The sequence below is a fragment of the Aegilops tauschii genome, chromosome 6 (assembly GCF_002575655.3).
Source record: "Aegilops tauschii subsp. strangulata cultivar AL8/78 chromosome 6, Aet v6.0, whole genome shotgun sequence".
Classification (NCBI taxonomy): Eukaryota; Viridiplantae; Streptophyta; class Magnoliopsida; order Poales; family Poaceae; genus Aegilops; species Aegilops tauschii.
Genome location: NC_053040.3, coordinates 53,186,846 through 53,204,701, shown reverse-complemented (window position 1 = coordinate 53,204,701; position 17,856 = coordinate 53,186,846). Strand labels below are relative to the sequence as shown.

At 45.2% G+C, this 17,856-nt stretch overlaps 1 long non-coding RNA gene across 1 annotated transcript; it reads left to right on the top strand.

The window, feature by feature from the left end:
• The first annotated feature begins 8,073 nt into the window (after nucleotides 1–8,073).
• Nucleotides 8,074–11,815, top strand: LOC123494595 (uncharacterized). Its single transcript, XR_012186791.1, has 3 exons — nucleotides 8,074–8,139; nucleotides 8,220–8,300; nucleotides 8,511–11,815. It is a non-coding gene; the product is annotated as an uncharacterized lncRNA (long non-coding RNA).
• Nucleotides 11,816–17,856: the final 6,041 nt, after the last annotated feature.

Sequence of the window (17,856 nt, the reverse complement as noted above, 5' to 3'; positions counted from 1 at the left end):
GGGTGGTCGACGAGGACGATGCGGCAGAGCGGGAGGCAGGCTAGTGGGGAGGTTCGGCGAGGCGGCGTGGGCTCCGGGCGGCGACGAACGATGATGAGGCGGCGGCGTACGGCAGCGTCGGCGGCCTCCTCCTCTCGATCCCGATCCAATCAGGAGAGAGGGGGGGGGGAGATATTTCGGGGGAGGAGTGGGGGGTGTCGATGGGGCGAGTGGGGAGTGGGGAGTGGGGGAGGTTTATGGGGTGCGGGGGTGGGCCGGCCTGGTGGTTCGTGGCCCAGTTGGGCCGGTGGCCTGCTGGGCCGGAGGCCGGGGGGGTTTCTTTTCCTTTTTTTGTTTTTTTGTTTTGTATTTTCTTTCTTTCTTTTATTTATTTTCTCTTCAGTTTTAATTCAATTTAAAATATTTATGCATTTTATAAAACCGTGTCTTCTACACCGTAATTATCTATGTAATATTTAGTACAACCGAACATTTTTATTTTAATGTTTGAAAACTTTTATTGTTTTCCTTTAATTAAATTTTGAATTTGTTTCGGTTTTGAATTATCTAGAGTTTATCAACTGTAACCGAGGTGACGCGGCATCATTAGCAGGGGATCACTGTAGCTTAATTATCCGGGCGTCACAACGTGCAACAGTGACCACGCAGGGCGCGCACGCAAAAATTTGTCGTGTTTCGAGGCTCTATGTAGTTTCTACGATTTTCCGGGCCGAAAACCCCGAAAATACTGCCCGGACGTGACGCAACGTCCATTCGTTGTCGGATTTCGTTCATTTTTGGCATGGGGTGCCCGGGTGGGGCCCCACACGCGCTGCCAAAAGTTGGGTGCATTCCGTGAAACCGCTGAGGTACTTGGTGTGGAAGGGGGTGGTTTCGGCATGGGCGGAGTGGACCCTCGGGCTCACGTCTCTCCTTCGCATCCGTCGAACGGGCCCATTTTGTTCCACGTGCTACAGTGACCATGCAGGACACGCACACAAAAATTTGTCGCGTTTCGAGGCTCTATGTAATTTCTACGATTTTCCGGGCCGAAAACCCCTAAAATACTGCCCGGACGTGACGCAACGTGCGTTCGTAGTCGGATTTCGTTCATTTTTGGCGTGGGGTGCCCAGGTGGGGCCCCACGCGCACTGCCAAAAGTTGGGTGCATTCCGTGAAACCGCTCAGGTACTTGGTGTGGAAGGGGGTGGTTTCGGTATGGGCGCAGGGGACCCTCGGGCGCACGTCTCTCCTTCGCATCCGCCAAACAGGCCCATTTTGTTTCCACGTGCTACAGTGACCATGCAGGGCACGCACGCAAAAATTTGTCGCATTTCGAGGCTCTATGTAATTTCTACGATTTTCCGGGCCGAAAACCCCTAAAATACTGCCCGGACGTGACGCAACGTGCGTTCGTTGTCGGATTTCGTTCATCTCTGGCGTACGGTGCCCGCACGGGGCCACACACGCGCTGGCAAAAGTTGGGTGCATTCCGTGAAACCGCTCAGGTACTTGGTGTGGAAGGCGGTAGTTTCGATGTGGAAAGGTGTGTTCGGCACATCGTTTTTTCCTGTACCCTTCAAACATGCCCAAATTTTTATATCGCATTGTATCTACATAAGAATCGTGCGTGCCAATTTTCAGTGCATTTTGGGACTGTTTGCATTTTCTACGGGTTTCGGCGTCGACAGTCTGAAAACACTATTATTAACCAAAATTATTTCATACTAACTTTTTCAAAATAATTACGAATTCCCTCTTCTAATTTCGTTTTTCCTCTTCCTTTCTTCCTCTCTTCTTCTTTTCTTTTATATCATTTTTATTCTTCTTTCAATTTTCCCGGTAAACTATTAAATTTTAATTTCTTTCGGCTAACTTTTATTTTATAAAATGATTCAAAGTTTAAAAACTTTTCCATAATATTCCATAATAATTTTCATCTAAATTTCATTCCAACATAAATATAGTTCATTAAACCTTACGACGGTTCATTTTACATTACAACATAAAAACACTTAATTAAACAGGACCTAAGCGAAATTAATTAAACATAACAGGACCTAATCTAAACCTAATCTACTCGTCGTCGGAGGCGGCGAGGTCCACGATCTCGCCCGCACAGCCGTCACCGTCGTCGTCGTCGCTGCTCTTGCCGCCGCCGTCCCAGTCACCGGCGTCGTCCCCCACCGGAGCCGCCTGCACCGCACCGATACCCGCCGCCGCATCCAGTGCGGCCTGCAGCTCGGCGGCCTCTGCTGCAGCCGCCATAGCCGCCGCGGCGTCGAGTGCGGCCTGCAGCTCGACAGCCTCTCTCGTCTCCGCGGCCGCCGCTTCTGCCTGCGACGCCCGTAGTGCGATGAGGTAGCCGGGGCAGTCGTCGGGGTCGCCGTCCTCGCGCAGCGCGAACTGCTCCGGCGGGAGGGGAGGCGGGCCCGGCGAGGGTGGGCACCGGACGGCGGGACGAGCTTGGAGACGGCGTGGCCGCCGGACGGGGACGGCGGGGCCGGCGCGGGGCAGACGACGAGCCGCCCGGGGCAGACGACGAGCCGCCCGTCCGCGACTCCCGACGAGCCTGGGCGACGGCTCTCCAGTAGTCCTTCCCCTTCCAGAACTTACCGCGGCCGGCGATGTTCCAGCGGCCGCCCTCGTGCCGGCAGAGCTCATCCCACGACGAGTCGGGCCCCCTCGTCGGGTACCCGTCGGCGGTCATGCGGAAGGCGTGCGGCAGACGGCAGCCCGGCGACACCATCATCCCGAGCCGGATGAGCTCGTCGGTCTCCGGCGTGCTCAGGCTAGTCAGCCACGAGCCGCCACTGCCATCGCTGCCGTAGGACTCCATGGAGGCCGCCGGGAAGGGATCGCGTCGTCAGAGGGCGCATCGTCGGTGGAGTGCGTCGGTGGGTGAGGTGAGTGGGGTGAGACGCGCCGACTGGGATGGGGGAGGCAGACGGGAGGGGAGCGGAGTGTTTATGAACAGGCGTCGGTGGGTGGGGGAGGCAGACGGGTAGGTGACCGACGCCCCGGCTTAACGCCGGCATTAATGGCGTCTCGGGGGCGGCGGCCGCCTCGGGAACCGCCCTTGACCGACGCCACGACGGCACGCAACCGTCCGTTCACACGTTGCGTCGTATTTTTTTTCGTTTTTATTTTTTTTCTCTGGCCGACACCACGTCGCCACACAAACGCCGCTCGGCAGGTCGCGTCGTCTTTTTTTTTCTTTGACCACGACTGGTCGTCGTCGTACGTACACGGACGGCCGTGTGTACGGGCAGTCGACGTACAGCCCCGTCACGCCGGTACAGCCCCGTCGTGCGGGCGGGTACAGCCCCGTCGCGCGGGCGACGGCTTTTTATGTGATGAGACGATCCTACCCTTTTTAATGAAGGGGTACGGAGCGATCTCAGCCGTTGTTGTATTTAGGGGTTGTACCAAAGAAGAAGTGTTTATTCAGTGGGTTGTTCTTCTATGGCCTTAAGCTGCACCACCTTACACCTAATGAAATCCTTCACACACCGCTTGCTTCATTACGCCGTGCGAGTGTTTCTTGGGGTCTCGGCCGCATTTTGGCTTATGGAGGAAATACTTCCATGTGTGGCGTAGAAGAACGGGACGATCTCTAAGAATGTGGCTGTGCCCTCATTCAAGTGAGGTCAACTATCAAATACTTCGATCCGCGGGTGCCCGACTCTATTAAGAGATGGCAGCAAGGCTGGTTCTAATTTCCTGACATTTCGATTGCCGACGATCAGATGTGGGTGCCGTAGTTCTTGCGCAATCGACTGATGTCACGATGCTCTTGGGGTGAGATTATGGATGTCGATGCATCTAAGGAGACCCATATCCTTCATGGGGCAGTGGAGGCCCTCGTGAAAGGAGGCCTTATTGGCAAGCAGTTCTTGGTTAGTTGAATGGGTAGACGGATCCAGCCATTCCGTGCAAGGGGACGTCTGATGTACAAGGATTCAGCTACAAAGGTGACAACCTAATACGATCAAAAGAGGCTAGAAGAGATGACCGCCTCCCTGGCAAAGTAAAGGACAACTCGTCCACAAATGATCCCATGAGAGTTAGTATTCGGATCCGCCTTCCCTTTTCCTTTGCCTTTCTCTTTCCTGTTAAAAAGAATCCAATTTATTTTTGTTTTGCAGAAATATAAAAATTGGTTTATAAACCGCCACTTTGAAGGGTGGCATGGTAGAGTATGAGGCGTGTTTGCTAGAGCCAGCAAGCGGGAAGGAAGGCGCACTAGAAAATGGCGGGGATGGTGCCTAGGTGGCGAAAGAAAATGAAGACGATGATGCCGAGGGGTTGTTCTATTTGACACCGCACCGCCTGGATTAGTATGAGGTGAATGGTGGTGATCAGGTAAGGATAAAGCGACCTCCAAAACGGAGACGTGAAGCTAAAGCATTTGGTTCGCAGAATCCTATTTAGGATGGTGTTCTAACATCATCTAAAGGCTCAGACGGCGTATCTGCCAGAGAACTGGATGGAGGCGAGGTCGGCGAAGCAAGGTCTCCGGGTGGTCACGAATGATCACAAAGCAGCAGCGAGCGAGCTGGAGGATTTTCTGGAAAAGCGTGAATTGTTAAACATGTCAATATCATGGGACCACACCTCTTTGTTTGTTTTCCTCCAGATTAGTATGATTTCTGTTTGATTATAAACCGATTTTTATTGCTTCAGGCCGAGTTGACTGGAGGTTCATTGTGTATGTTTATGTGGGCCCCCCTTGTTCAGGCCTCACTTCTGAATCATTTGTGTTGAGTTACAGATAGTTACTAGCATAGCCCGCGCGGCGACACGCTGCGCCCCGTCGGTACCATACATGTGTATTGTGTTATTTTGACTCATGTGATGCAAAACAAGGTCTTCATGTGTGTAAGCTTGTCGTTATAACTCGGTAGTCACAAAATAGCAGGCTATGCACAGGAACGATGTCGAAAGGATACATTTATCATCATCATCATAAGTGGTACTCCATCCGGTCTTTTTTACTCTGCATATAAGAATTGTCTAAATTCAAACTTCACAAAGTTTGACCATATTTATAAGAAAAAATATCAACATCTACCGTGATAAAGTTATATGATATGAAACTTTAAGTCATGACGCATCTACTGGTATTGATTTCACATTGTGAATGTAAATATGTTTTTTCTATAAAGTTGGTCAAACTTTAATAGGCTTGACTTCGGACAAATCTTATATGCGAACTAAAAAGGACCAGGGGGAGCACATCTTGCAAGATGCGAAGTACACCCCCTCACACCGCGAGCTCAGTGGTTCACCATCATGACGCTAGCTGATCCAGAGTGACAGTTGACATGGTAACCTCTGGCCATAATTTTGATCCATTGCCGAAAGTGTGTGATATGGATGTAAGCTCGTTCTGATGGTAGGTCGTCCTTGAGGCAATTGGTGTAGACCAATTGGACATTCATCCAATTCCTGAATCAAGTTAGATATAGACTCGACGGCTTTGAGAATCAAATATCTTATCTTGAGGAATATATGTGGAAGCTTTGTTTAGATTTCTTTGGAGAGTTTATAACATTAGGTTTAGAAGAACAAAGTTTGTCCCCAGCTATGTAAGGTCACCTTTAATGTGGAAATCTTCTGCTTGTCACATCGATATCACCTTCAGTATTGTCATCACAATCCGGATGTTAAAACTCAAAACGAAGGATGAATGTGGAAGAATATATTTTTCTTAAAAGAGATCAGGGTATTCAATCTTAAATTTTGTGTTCCTGATTCTCAAGTTGATGGAGATGAATATTGTATTGTAAACAAAATAGGCGCCAAAGCAGGATACAGTGCCGACATAACTCAAAAGAAGGTTAAAAGTGACTAATGGTAGAGATCTACACACAAACAAACCAGGAGGCCCATGAATAATTACCCGAAAGCTTGACAACAAATACATAAGCAGGAGCCATTTTGATTGATCCTTGTGTATAGGTGTGTAATTAAATCCATTATTTTGTGACTATCTTATTTTTGTAGAATCAAATGAAAAATAAGTATAACAATATATTTGATACTCCTAAATACAATTCAGTTTAAAAAAAGGACTTTGCCAAGGCCCCAAAACAATTTAAATTAGCAAATGATTATGAACATGTTGCACAACGTCTGGCAAACATCTGCTGGCTTGTTAGGATAATCATGACTTGACCGTGCATGCACATGGTTATGTGGATAAGCTAGCTATGCCTCAAGAGCAATCAGAGTGAACGTAGCTTGCTCACGAAATTCTCAGAGAAGAACACTGTATCCCTGAGGAGAACAGAGTTATGCTCACAATCATCTACAATAGCTAGGTAGCCTACGAAACCCGAAAAATCACTCATCACACGAGTATTCGAGATACAGCCATAAAACACAATAAGAGTCGCGTAAGGAGCGCCTCCTCGCCTATGCCACGTCCCGCAATTTACTGTCGCTGCAGCTCAGTTAACACCTTCCCAAGGTAATTTTACGAAAGCAGTCAATGCACCCGAGACAAGGGCGTCTTCTCTCGTACTGTTAATCATTGGCCCACGTACCACTACATCCTTTCCTTCGTCCAGAAGGAAGAAAGAGAGAGAAGCCTGCCTCCCTCCCCCTTCCAAAAGTCAGTTGGATTCGGCGATGCGTCGTGCCGCTGGTCTGTATTTCTTTTCACTCCTCCCTTTCGAGCGGATCGGCTGATAAGGCGGAGTGCTGGAGGTGGTGGACCAGTGGAGACGGGGTATGTGGAATGGCGTTTCGGTGGCGGCGTAGCACGGCTTCCTTCCGCGACCCACGAGATGGCAGCGGTGGTAGGCTGCTGGCAGTATCTACCTCGACGCCGGCAAGCCGGCGGCGACCGCCTCTCCGTGTTCTTCGCGGCAGCGCGAACGGCCATCCTGCTGGCAGCATAGACGCTGGATCCACATGACGCCGACAAGTCAGCCGGCGGCAACCGCCCCTCCATGTTCGCGAACGGCCATTCAGCACGGATAATGTGCGCAAGATGAATCATTCGCCCCCCCCCCCCCCCCCCCCCCCCCCCCCCCCCCACTACCGTGGATGCATCCCTCTCTGTACGTTCGGGAGCTGACGCGACTGTGGTTGGTTTTGTGATGCAGCCGGTGGCGATGACGCCGGAGAAGCCAGCTCCGGATGATAAGGTTCATCGAGTAGTTTCTTCGGCCTCAACCCTATTTCAATTTTTTTCAGATCAGTGGCTCATCCAAATTGTATTCTTCCCTTTTTCTCTCTGTTGGTGGGAGCAGCAACTTGACGAGAAGGAGCTGGAGCAGAAGTTGAAGAAGGACCAGAAGGTATGTTTCCTGGAACTCGGTGACTTTGGCCCGAATTGGTAATTGGCGGCCAGCTTTCCTGATTTTTGGCGGACGTCAGAAACTAGGTGAATCATATACTAGATCAAACTGCTCGTTCTATGTGAAATTGTGAATGCGTGGGGAAAGATCACTTATTGGCCAGGTTGTTCTCTTGCAGGCAAGAGAGAAGGAAGAGAAAAAGCTTAAGGCAAAGCAAAAGGAGGCGGCTAGGCTCCAGGTTGAAACATTTGTTACTGAATTTGTTACTTAACGGCGAACGTTTTGTACTGATTTGGTTTTCTGTAGGCTCAGGCTGCTTCGGATGGACCTAAGAAAAGCGAGAAGAAACAAAGGAAAAAAGCTGATGACAATGAAAATCCTGAGGATTTCAACGATCCAGACACCCCTAATGGGCAGAAGAAATCATTGGCAACTCGAATGGCCAAGCAGTATAGCCCAAGTGTAGTCGAAAAATCGTAAGATGCAACTTTCCCTTCTTGAACTTAGAATTCGTTCCATCAGTTATGGCTTGCTGAACTGCATGCTTTTATTTTTCACAATGTAGGTGGTATGCCTCGTGGGGGTCTTCGGGATATTTTGGGGCAGATCCTGCTAGCACAAAACCACCCTTTGTCATAGTAAGTGACTCACACTCGTGAAGATTGGGTGATGTGTGATGTGAGCTGATTTAAGAAACTGCATCTTGTGATAGTGTTTTTTATAGACAATGGATCCCATACATACAGATTTCCTTCAGCGATGCGCTAAGTTGTATAATTTTCAGGTTCTGTCACCTCCGGATGTGACTGGAGTGCTTCATATAATCCATGCACTTATGGTTGCTATAGAGGTATTCATCATCAATGCCTACGCAGACAGAGAGACCTATGTGATAATGGTCCTAATTTCCCTTCATTTCAATAACGCAAGATGCTAATACCTTGGCGGAGGATGTCTGGTTATAATGCTCTTTGGGTCACTGGAGTGGACAATGCTGGGATTGCTACACAGGTCTGCATCTTGGAACTGATCCACTATGAGCTGAAATTGTCATATATGCTGCTTATATAGTTTGTGGCACTTCCTGGAACTGATCCATTTTCTTTTTGCCGTTGGATTATTGCTCGTCACCTGTTCGTACATATGCCTGCGGGACTGTCTGTTTCTTTGTAGTCCATGTCATGTGATTCACAGCCTGCAAAATTTTGTTGTCTTGGACAGGATTCGTGCAAGTCGTCTGCTAATTCCCGTTTGCGAGCTGTTGGGTGCGTGAATGCAGTTGAGGTGCACATAGGTTAACTTTTCATCAGGCTTTACTTGCTTCGATTAGTTTTATTTTCCACTACTTCTTTTCCATATGGGTTGGAGTGGGAGCTATGATTTTCTCATTTGAGGGTATCTGAATGAGTACTAAGCAAACAATTATATTTAGGAACAAAACAGAGAAAGGAAAGGAGATAGTAAGACCTGACCAGCAGCAAAGCACACGTGGTGAGATGCACTGATTCCTTTTCTTTCCGAATTACTTGTTGAACCATTTACACTTAAGAATGTGCATGTGTGTGTTATTCAGTTACTTGGTTTATGTCAAGCTATGTGCTAGCTTCTCATTCTTCTGCTTCTTTTTTTTGCTTGTACACTAATTACCAAATGCATAATCTTGCAGGATAAATTCTATCATATTGTATGCGATATGCAAAATCAAGATATTATATATAGATAGTGAGCTACATGTTACTTAGATCTATTTGAAGTAGCATTTCATTATCACCTGTTCCCACTACAGCGGTTTCAAAGGAAATGGAGCGGATTGACCAACTTTTCTATATATTCGCTGATAGCTCATCCAATATGATTGGGTTTTTTCAAACACCTGTCTGCCATTATTTTTGATATACAACTACAAGGCTAGCAAAATCGTGGGAGACATTTAGAATTAATTTAATTTGACACTTGGATGAAACGGCCGAACGAACTCGGTGTATCTTGATCCTGTTAATTGAACTATGCAGGGCACAATAAACATTCCGTTTTCTTATTTCTCTATTCCTCTTTGCCGCTTTAGTTACTCCAGTTTACTTTGTCATGTGACATTTGTTCCATTATTATTGCAAAATATAGTTCAATCTGGTCACATGGAGGTTGTATGGAATCTCTTTTTACTTCGTCTCTGTATTAAGAGAATTATATTCTCCAGTTCTGACCAGCACCTTCTCTTTCCGTGTTCCATATCATGAATAGTTCTTTAAAATACTTCTTGTGCTTTATAGCTTGCTAACCTTGAAATCGGTGGTCATTCCAACTCTTCTATGGATACTGCTTGAGCAATGTGATCAATCGTGGGGACAACATCTATATGTGATCACACAACAGTTGTTGCTATCTATTCATTCTTACGTTCGCGTATTGTCAAGATTTTCTAGGTAGGTGCTCTTTATTGTCATTAGCATCTTCCAGGAGTGTTTTGTTTTAGACAAACATGTAATGGCATGTCAATCTTAGCTCACCAATTTTCAGATATGTCCTCAGATAAACAAGTGCTTTTGGATTTGAATAGATTGTCACATGAGTATTGATCATCAATGAAAATTTGCTATTTTGTTCTCCAATGTTGCTAGATAAGTAGGAACGGGCATTGAAGTTATTTTCAGCTGGTAGTTTTCTTTCAATCACGCATGCAAATTGAGAAATACAAACACATGCTGCTTGTATGATTCTATTATCATGTCTTTTCTTATTGTGTGTGCTACCCTCCTATAGTATGTTCTGTCATTTCAATTCTCTTTTCCCCCAAATAATGTGCATTAATATGTTTTGTTTTCTACTCCCTCTGTTCCTAAATATTTGTCTTTCTAGAGATTTCAACAAGTGATTATATACGGAGCAAAATGAGTGAATCTACACTCTAAAATATGTCTACATACATCCGTATATGGTAGTCCATTTAAAATCTTTAAAAAGACAAATATTTAGGAACGGAGGGAGTATAACTGAAGTACTCTTCCAGGTATTTTGGTTTTATCCTCTGTACATCTTCAGCTTTATAATAAGTACACCACGGTATGCTGAGTCCCTCTGAATATTCAAAGGCTTACTTCCCTTATTTAGACTGTTGATTTCTTTTCGAACAATAGACCCTTGTTTCAGTTCATAAGAGAATCATGTAGCTACAGCAGTTAATATGTTTTTTAGTTTTATTATAAGTTAATTGCAGAATAAGTGTGTTATAATATAAATATCGAGTCTATGATTGTATATATGTGTCAAACCTCAATGAACTGGTTTTGGTTGATACTATTTTAAATTAAGTTTCGCATACTCCCGAATTTCTAATTTACTGTTACTGATATGATTATTATATATGCTGCAGCAAATGTCAGCATGTCAATTTAGAGCCTCATTACATTTATGTCAATATTTGTTTCATCTTAGTGCACCATGCTACAAGTTCCTGGAAAATTATTTTTGTCTCCTGATGGATGGTTTTGCAACTACTTCCATTTCACAAGGCTTATATCATATGCGCATAAGTTTGTTACTGAATCTGGGAGATGTAGTAAAATATGGAAATTATGCGTTTCTTTGCATTAGACAGATGGAACTGTTTAGTTCATATTTGCTAATCTTCTATGTGTTGTGTATGGTGCACCGAAAGTGTCCTTCTGCTCCCGAGCTCAAATGAGCTTGGTGAACAGTAAAATCAAAATTCAGTGCTTGCAAAAATTCATCATGGAATCACATTTGTAGAAGACATGGAAAAGAAAATCAATGCTCCAAAATGCTTTTGAAAGTAGCAGTTTCAGAGTACTGATTTTGTTTTTTTGCCATGCCTTCTACAAATGTGATTCCATGACGAATTTTTGCAAGCGCTTAAAACTTTTGTCAATGTTTGTCACGATTTTTTGAATTTTACTGTTCACCCAATCTCATTCGAGCTTGGGCTCAGAAACTCTGCGTCCATGGTGCACTCCTTATTTGTTTTCCACACCATAGAGTAAACTGAAAATAAGGTAAGTTTTGTTGTTACAGGTATGAAGCCTTGTCTTACAATCCATGCCCTTTTGTGATGTTAACCATCTTATGCCAGGGCCGACGAGGAAGAGGACCGGCGCAGGGGGCTCGACAGACGGAACTCGGATTCGAAGCGGGGCGCCTAGCGGCGGCAAGAAGGTCTGGGTAAGAGTGCGCGGTGTACCTAGGCGCCATGCCGGTGGATCTGGCACGGCGGCCGGACCGACGAGAAAGAGGACCAGCGGACTGGGGCTCGACAAGGCGGCGCTGGCAGCCATGCTGGTGTTCAAATTCAAGGCCATGCAATAACCAAAGGTTGTTAGCTGGTGCTTACATGTTGCCTCATCGTCTCCCTTGTTGGAAGCGTTGGTGGCTGCCGCTGTTTGATAGTTAGCCATCGAGTACACAATTTTTTTTTTGCTAGCTTGTTTCAATTGGAACTGATAATTTTTGGCCATGACTTCTAGATTGTGATCCTACTTGCATCAGTGATAAGTGAAGTTCATAGTTGATGATATATGGCATGTGTTATGTGCTAACAAGAACAGAACAAACTAACTGGAAATGGCGTTTTCCAACTAACAATACTTAGTGCAGATAAAAAAGTAAAAGGGGCGCACCCCACCTAGCACCGCCCGAACTTTCTCTCAGGCGGCACACCATGGGTGCGCCCCAACCACTAGTACATGATTACAGGTAAGGGTAAAGGACCCGGTGCCCTCGTTGGGGCATGCGACCAAGCAAACCGTGCGAGATGAGACCTCGCCGTGCTCCATGGGGTGACGCCATGCGAGCTCTGGGTCACGACTCACGACCATATGCATGCGAGTTCGATGCGTCCGAGCGAAGGGGCCATGGCAGATGGCACCATGACAGCAACCCACGCACCACACATAGCGCAGCCCAAGAACGCAAGCCGCGAGACAGCTCAAGGGGCGTTACCTCGTCAGTGCTGTTGGGGAACGCAGTAATTTCAAAAATTTCCTAAACACACGCAAGATCATGGTGATACATAGCAACGAGCGGGAGAGTGTTGTCCAAGTACCCTCGTAGACCGTAAGCAAAGCGTTATGACAACGCGGTTGATGTAGTCGTACGTCTTCACGATCCGACCGATCCAAGTACCGAACGCACGGCACCTCCGAGTTCAGCACACGTTCATCAGCTCGATGACGTCCCTCGTACTCTTACTCCAGTTGAGGCCGAGGGAGAGTTCCGTCAGCACGACGGCGTGGTGACGGTGATGATGAAGTTACCGACGCAGGGCTTCGCCTAAGCACTACGACGATATGACCGAGGTGTGTAACTGTGGAGGGGGGCACCGCACACGGCTAAGAAATCAACTTGTGTGTCTATGGCGTGCCCCCTGGCCACGTATATAAAGGATGGAGGGAGGAGGAGGCCGGCCCTCATAGGGCGCGCCCAAAGTGTGGATTCCTACTAGGACTCCCTAGTCCTAGTAGGATTCCACCTCCCACATGGAATAGGAAAAGGGGAAGGGAGAAGGAGAAGGAAGGAAGGGGGCGCCCCCTTTCCCTAGTCCAATTCGGACCAGTCCATGGGGAAGGGGCGCGGCCGCCCTTGAGGCCTTTCTCTCCTTTCCCATATGGCCCATTAAGGCCCAATACGAATTCCCGTAACTCTCCGGTACTCTGAAAAATACCCGAATCACTCGGAACCTTTCCGATGTCTGAATATAGCCTTTCAATATATCGATCTTTACGTCTCGACCATTTCAAGGCTCCTCGTCATGTCCATGATCTCATCCGGGACTCCGAACTATCCTCGGTCATCAAATCACATAACTCTTTAATACAAATCGTCATCAAACGTTAAGAGTGCGGACACTACGGGTTCGAGAACTATGTAGACATGACCGAGACACATCTCCGGTTAATAACCAATAGTGGAACCTGGATGCTCATATTGGCTCCCACATATTCTACGAAGATCTTTATCGGTCAAACCGCATAACAACATACGTTGTTCCCTTTGTCATCGGTATGTTACTTGCCCGAGATTCGATCGTCGATATCTCAATACATAGTTCAATCTAGTCACCGGCAAGTCTCTTTACTCGTTCCGTAATGCATCATCCCGCAACTAACTCATTAGTCACATTGCTTGCAAGGCTTATAGAGATGTGCATTACCGAGAGGGCCCAAAGATACCTCTCCGACAATCGTTGTGACAAATCCTAATCTCGGTCTATGCCAACTCAACAAGTACCATCGGAGACACCTGTAGAGCACCTTTATAATCACCCAGTTACATTGTGACGTTTGGTAGCACACAAAGTGTTCCTCCGGTATTCGGGAGTTGCATAATCTCATAGTCATAGGAACATGTATAAGTCATAAAGAAAGCAATAGCAACATACTAAACGATCAAGTGCTAAGCTAACAGAATGGGTCAAGTCAATCACATCATTCTCTAATGATGTGATCCCGTTAATCAAATGACAACTCATGCCTATGGCTAGGAAACTTAACCATCTTTGATTCAACAAGCTAGTCAAGTAGAGGTATACTAGTGACACTCTATTTTTGTCTATGTATTCACACATGTACTAAGTTTCCGGTTAATACAATTCTAGCATGAATAATAAACATTTATCATGATATAAAGAAATAAATAATAACTTTATTATTGCCTCTAGGGCATATTTCCTTCAGTCTCCCACTTGCACTAGAGTCAATAATCTAGTTCACATCGCCATGTGATTTAACACCAATAGTTCACATCGTCATGTGATATAAGACTCTATAGTTCACATAGCCATGTGACCAATACCCAAAGGGTTTACTAGAGTCAATAATCTAGTTCACATCGCCATGTGATTAACATCCAAAGAGTACTAAGGTGTGATCATGTTTTGCTTGTGAGAGAGGTTTAGTCAATGGGTCTTCACATTCAGACCCATATGTATTTTGCAAATTTCTATGTCTACAATGCTCTGCACTGAGCTACTCTAGCTAAATGCTCCCACTTTCAATATGTATCCAGATCGAGACTCAGAGTCATCTAGATCGGTGTCAAAGCTTGCATTGACGTAACTCTTTACGATGAACTCTTTGTCACCTCCATAACCGAGAAATATTTCCTTAGTCCTCTAAGGATAATTTTGACCAATGTCCAGTGATCTACTTCTAGATCACTATTGTACTCCCTTGCCAAACTCAGGGCAGGGTATACAATAGGTCTGGTACACAGCATGACATACTTTATAGAACCTATGGCTGAGGCATAGGGAATGACTTTCATTCTCACTCTATCTTCTGCCGTGGTCGGGCTTTGAGTCTTACTCAACTTCACACCTTGCAATACAGGCAAGAACTCCTTCTTTGACTGTTCCATTTTGAACTACTTCAAAAACTTGTCAAGGTATGTACTCATTGAAAAAGCTTATCAAGCGTCTTGATCTATCTCCATAGATCTTGATGCTCAATATGTAAGCAGCTTCACCGAGGTCTTTCTTTGAAAAACTCCTTTCAAACACTCCTTTATGCTTTCTAGAAAATTCTACATCATTTCTGATCAACAATATGTCATTCACATATACTTATCAGAAAGGCTGTAGTGCTCCCACTCACTTTCTTGTAAATACAGGCTTCACCGCGAGTCTGTATAAAACTATATGCTTTGATCAACTCATCAAAGCGTATATTCCAACTCCGAGATGCTTGCACCAGTCCATACATGGATCGCTGGAGCTTGCACACTTTGTTAGCACCTTTAGGATTGACAAAACCTTCTTGTTGTATCATATACAACTCTTATTTAAGAAATCCATTAAGGAATGCAATTTTGACATCCATCTGCCAGATTTCATCAAATGTGGCAATTGCGAACATGATTCGGACAGACTTAAGCATCACTACGAGTGAGAAAATCTCATCGTAGTCAACACCATGAACTTGTCGAAAAACCTTTTTGCGACAATTTGAACTTTGTAGATAGTAACACTACTATCAGCGTCCGTATTCCTCTTGAAGATCCATTTATTCTCAATGGCTTGCCGATCATCGGGCAAGTCAACCAAAGTCCATACTTTGTTCTCATACATGGATCCCATCTCAGATTTCATGGCCTTAAACCATTTTGCGGAATCTAGGCTCATCGTCGCTTCCTCATAGTTCGTAGGTTCGTCATGGTCAAGTAACATGACCTCCAGAACAAGATTACCATACCACTCTGGTGCGGACCGTACTTTGGTTGACCTACGAGGTTCGGTAGTAACTTGATCTGAAGTTTCATGATCATCATCATTAATCTTCCTCACTAATTGGTGTAGGCATCACTGGAACTGATTTCTGTGATGAACTATTTTCCAATTTGGGAGAAGGTACAATTACCTCATCAAGTTCTACTTTCCTCCCACTCACTTCTTTCGAGAGAAACTCCTTCTCTAGAAAGGATCCATTCTTAGCAACAAAGATCTTGCCTTCAGATCTGTGATAGAAGGTGTACCCAATAGTTACTTTTTGGGTATCCTATGAAGATTCACTTCTCCGATTTGGGTTCGAGCTTATTATGTTGAAACTTTTTCACATAAGCATCATAGTCCCAAACTTTAAGAAATGACAACTTAGGTTTCTGGCCAAACCATAGTTCAGACGGTGTCATCTCCACGGATTTAGATGGTGCCCTATTTAACGTGAATGTAGCTGTCTCTAATGCATAACCCCAAAACGATAGTGGTAGATCGGTAAGATACATCATAGATCGCACCATATCTCATAAAGTACAGTTACGACGTTCGGACACACCATTACACTGTGGTGTTCCAGGTGGCGTGAGTAGTGAAACTATTTCACATTGTTTTAACTGAAGGCCAAACTCGTAACTCAAATATTTTACCTCTGCGATCATATCGTAGAAACTTTTATTTTCTTGTTACGATGATTCTCCACTTCACTCTGAAATTCTTTGAACTTTTCAAATGTTTCAGACTTGTGTTTCATCAAGTAGATATACCCATATCTTCTCAAATCATCTGTGAAGGTTAGAAAATAACGATACTTGCCGCGAGCCTTAACACTCATCGGACTGCACACATCAGTATGTATTATTTCCAATAAGTTAGTAGCTTGCTCCATTGTTCCGAAGAACGGCGTTCTAGTCATCTTGCCCATGAGGCATGGTTCGCAAGCATCAAAATGATTCATTAATCAAGTGATTCCAAAAATCCATCAACATGGAGTTTCTTCATGCGCTTTACACCAATATGACCTAAACGGCAGCGCCACAAATATGTTGCACTAACATTATTAACTTTGCATCTTTTGGCATCAATATTATGAATATGTGTGTCACACGATCGAGATTCAATAAACCATTCACATTGGGTGTATGACCATCGAAGGTTTTATTTAAATAAACAGAACAACAATTATTCTCTGACTTAAATGAATAACCGTATTTGCAATAAACATGATCTAATCATATTCATGCTCAACGCAAGAACCAAATAACATTTATTTAGGTTCAACACTAATCCCAAAAATAGAGGGAGTGTGCGATCACTAGTAGAAAAAGGGCCATTTGTCCCGGTTCGTAAGGCCCATTTGTCCCGGTTATTGAACCAAGACTAAAGGGTTGTTACTAAAGCCCTAGGCCTTTAGTCCCGGTTCTTACACGAACTAGGACAGATGGACCTCCACGTGGCCGGTCTGGCGAGCCCAGGGAGGAGGCCCTTTGGTCCCGGTTGGTGGCACCAACCGGGACCAATAGGCATCCACGCGTGAGCAGCTAGTAGGAGCTGAGGTTTTTTTTGAAAGGGGGTGGTTTTGGGGTTTTGGGGGATTAATTTAGGTGTTTCATATATTGTGTTAGCTAGCTAATTAATAGAGAGAAGTGTCCTCTCTTATCTCCGTGCTTGGTCGACGCTACGTACTATACGTATAGAGAGGACTCGACACGCTAGCTAGTAAGCAAATGAAGGAAACAGAAGATCGTCATGAACATATGCATACAGAGAGAAGTGATATCGACCTCTCCTTCTCTGAGAGATTGGTCGAACAACAAGTTTTCGTATATCTATCCGACGCTACTGGCTACATATATACAATATAAGATCTCTTACAATATAATCCCCTAATTATATATGAACTCAGGGTCCACATGGTATTCTCCGACTTTATCGATCACGTGGTCAAGAAAGAATGCCGCCAATTCCTCTTGAATTGCTCGCATACGATCTGGTGGTAGGAGTTCATCCCGCATCCGAAACATCTAATTTGAAGAAGGGGGTCAATACATATATATGAATAAATGAAACTCAACACAAATGATGGTAATAAAATAAAGTTGTGAATATTATTGTTTACGCACTTTGCTACCTCTTGAGCACTACGTTGGTTTTTCCCTTGAAGAGGAAAGGGTGATGCAGCAAAGTAGCGTAAGTATTTCCCTCAGTTTTTGAGAACCAAGGTATCAATCCAGTAGGAGACCACACGCAAGTCCCACGCACCTACACAAACAAATAAGAACCTTGCAACCCACATGATAAAGGGGTTGTCAATCCCTTCACGGCCACTTGCAAAAATTGAGATCT